The sequence below is a fragment of the Bactrocera neohumeralis genome, unplaced genomic scaffold, assembly GCF_024586455.1.
Source record: "Bactrocera neohumeralis isolate Rockhampton unplaced genomic scaffold, APGP_CSIRO_Bneo_wtdbg2-racon-allhic-juicebox.fasta_v2 ctg4803, whole genome shotgun sequence".
NCBI lineage: Eukaryota > Metazoa > Arthropoda > Insecta > Diptera > Tephritidae > Bactrocera > Bactrocera neohumeralis.
In genome coordinates this window covers 5,497-9,029 of record NW_026091786.1, presented here as the reverse complement: position 1 = coordinate 9,029, position 3,533 = coordinate 5,497, and the positions used below count along the sequence as shown (strand labels likewise).

Here is a 3,533-nt window from a genome sequence, read left to right as displayed (position 1 = left end):
CTTGTATTGCGTTGTCCTAATTATGGTTTGGTTATGCATGAAAGAAATATACAATGAATCGCTGATTGTTACCTCTTTCCTTGCTGCTGCTGCGCATGTGTATGTTTGTATGCTTGTGCATTATTGAAGTTATGCTTCTTTTTCTTTCGTTTGTCTTTCATTTCTGCGAATTCTCAACTATTTTGCGTATATTTTGGTTGAAATACTCTGCATTGGCCGTTGAAAAATTAAGGCTATACTTTACAGGATCATTTCTGTAGTTAGTCTTCATTTACATTTTTGGAAATCGACCCGCGATGACGAAGTATTTTCGTTTTATCTGACAGCGTGAGGTTAAGAAGTTCATTTCTAATTTTGTCTTGTGGCATATTAGAAATGATGTTTTTTCGAAAATCTTTCGCTTACAACGGATAAAACGACTTCTGAGTGGTGATTTTAATGAATAAATTCCTTTTGGTTGAAATGCTCTGCATTGGCCGTTGAAAAGTTAAGACCATACTTCTCAGGATCATTCATTTCTTCAAAGAAATTAATGACCTTTAGAAATATGCATATTTGCATTATTTCGTTGTCATTTCCATATTCGCAGCAATAGAATTTCTATGGCATAAGTAAAGTAATGGCCGCCGATTGTCACCCCTTGCCGCTGTAGCAGCTTCGCCTACAAACATGCGTAAATATGTATGTATGTATACGTATGATCGTGAATACATATCGACGCAGATTTTTGCGAGAAGCACCAGAAAGTTGCGCAATTTATGATTTTTAGCTTTTGCCTTACACTCATATGAGCATGTGCAGATACACAAGATAGGATAGAAGATGTATGCCTTTTAACATCGTATACTATACAAATAAATATTTTTCTTACTAATAGAAATTAAATTTATCACAGCAATATACATAATATACATACATATATGTACATAATATTGCTGTGATAAATAAATAATTTTTTTTCGTTCCTTTGACGTTTTCTTCCGAGTGTTACGAACCTCGTGGCAACTTACAAACTGTATATAATTCCAGTATAAAATTTCGATTATTTTGGTGTATAAAAATAAATAAAAAATTTTGGTTAAACTATTTGCGTACAGTGCGTTTAAGAAAATAACATTCAAAATTGGAAAGAAAAATTAAATTAATTAAAATATTCGGCAAAATAACTTATGAACAGTCGACAAAAGCGATTCGACAAAAACCGGAACATAATGGATTCAGAGGAGCTTGCCCAAATAATAAGAAGACAAGAGGAGGTGATTAATAACATGCAGCAGCAACAGGTACAGTTGCAGCAGCAAATGCAACAACAACAACAGCTACATAACTAGCAGTCGCAGCAGCTCATTCTTAGTGACGATAAAGTTATAAGTCACTTTCGTTATTTAAAACTTCTCTTCATCAGCGCCGTCGAAAGAGGTTTTTCCTTGTGTAATAATAAGTCCCATTTGGAGGAGTTCGTTACACAAATCGTTGTAAACGAAAAATTAAGCGGCGAAGCAGGAAGATGCATCCAACAACTGACAAATAACAGCAACTAGTCGCAACAGCGTTTGAAACAGAAGTACCAACCGGAGGAAACCTACTCGCACATCTTCAATCGATGCAGAAATATTAAAATTAAATACCTTACTCCAAATGTATAATAGCTTTTCAAAATATAGGTTATTAGACGAGAAAAGTGCTATTTCATACAATCATAGGAAAATATATAATCAAGGGACGTTCGAAACTAGTAAATTAAATAATATTAAAGGGAGAAATAATGAAATTACTCAAACCAATAATAGCTATTGTAGCTATAACCACGAGAACTTAGTGCAGAGTTGACGCTATCCGAACCAAAGTAATAGCGAACAAAGGCTGAGTTCCAAGTTGCATGTTGCTTTGCATTGTTGCGATACCGATACCGAATTTATACAATATCAACAATGCAACCCTACTGCTTTGTTTCAATTTGCTTTGTATCAACTTTGACATTTTGTGACAATTGTTTTCAAAACAACCAATAGCTATGGCGGCAAATGTGAATATAAATTTATTTATTAACAATTTCTTAGATTTATGTGAAAGTGGAAAAATCATTTGAAAAACAAGAGAAAAAAGCAAAAAGCGGCATTGCTTGGACTGTTCAAAGGAAAAGTTGTTAGAAATGTACCAAAATGTAAAAGATTTCTGGAGGTTGTAAAAGAAATGCCTTCCGACATATTTTTTTCACATTTTCGGATGGAAACTGCAACATTTAATGTAAGATTAAGGATAAGTTTGAATATTATGAGTTATTTTTACACTAAATACATTTAAATTTTCTAAAAACTGTGCAATTTATTAAAGCCCTCATGGAGTATTCGTAATCGACCTGGCCCTGGCCTGGTATATCTTTAGAAAATGCCCTCTATTTGACAGTATGGAAGCTTGCTAACCAAATCAGCTTTCGCGAAGTTAGCGATCGCCTTAACTTTGGCCGTGGTACTACTTACAGGGCATTCGTTAAAACCACAGGACTGATTTCTCAGCTGAAAACGCAGCTAATCAAATTTCCGTCTACAGAACTTAGCCAAAAAATAATGATGGAGCTATTTGAGACAAGCCGAGCGCGTATGTTTCCTTTTGTATTGGGTTGTGTTGACGGAACACATATTCGAATCCCACAACCTTTTATGCACGGTATTAGCTATTACAACAGAAAGGGTACGTGCTCAATTGTGGTTCAGGTAAGATAACTAATAGCAGTTGACACAAACTTACTCATTTGTATATTTATAGGCTGTTGCAGATAGCGAATTCAGATTCATAGAAGCTTTTGTAGGTTACCCCAGCCGTTGCCATGATGCCTCTATTTGGCGGAACAGTCCACTTAGGAAAGCGATATTGGAGAATTTCTTTTCCACCAGAATGCCATCTTTTGGGCGATGCCGCTTACCCTCTGGAAACATTTCTGATGGTCCCATTCAGAGACAATGGTCATTTGTTGCCAGAACAAATACGTTTTAACACTGTTTTAAGTTCGACTAGAGTATGTACATATAGAGCAAGCTTTCGGAATATTAAAAAAGAAGTTTCGCATTTTGAATTATGTTGATGTTCAAAACTTAAAAATTGCTAAACAAATAATATTGGCGTGTTTAGTGCTCCATAATTTAATTATCAATAATGAAAAATCTCCCGAAAATGATGATATTGACACTCAATATTTTGTTAATTCGTCAGCCAATACAGAGCAAACATCTGCTGAAGCTAAGAACAATAGAAACAGGCTAGTAACATTATTTTCTGCTTAAATAAAGCTCGATGCAACACTTTGTATAGTAAACAAACTTAACTATGGATTGTATTTCATATTCAGGAACATCTTTTATACACATTCAATTTATTACTTCATATTAAGGTACACTTGTGAGCACATTTATGGTTTTGATTACCCAGTGCTATAAATAAAGTTTTATATATGGTTCAATCTGTCCTAAGCTTCGGCATTTTCTTCATCTCCTCCACTTTATCTCGTTCTATTTTTAGGCGCTCTTTTTCACATT

General features: G+C 34.5%; 1 pseudogene; it reads left to right on the top strand.

The window, feature by feature from the left end:
* The first annotated feature begins 229 nt into the window (after nucleotides 1–229).
* Nucleotides 230–431, top strand: LOC126767220 (small nucleolar RNA U3; annotated as a pseudogene).
* The last annotated feature ends 3,102 nt before the right edge of the window (nucleotides 432–3,533 follow it).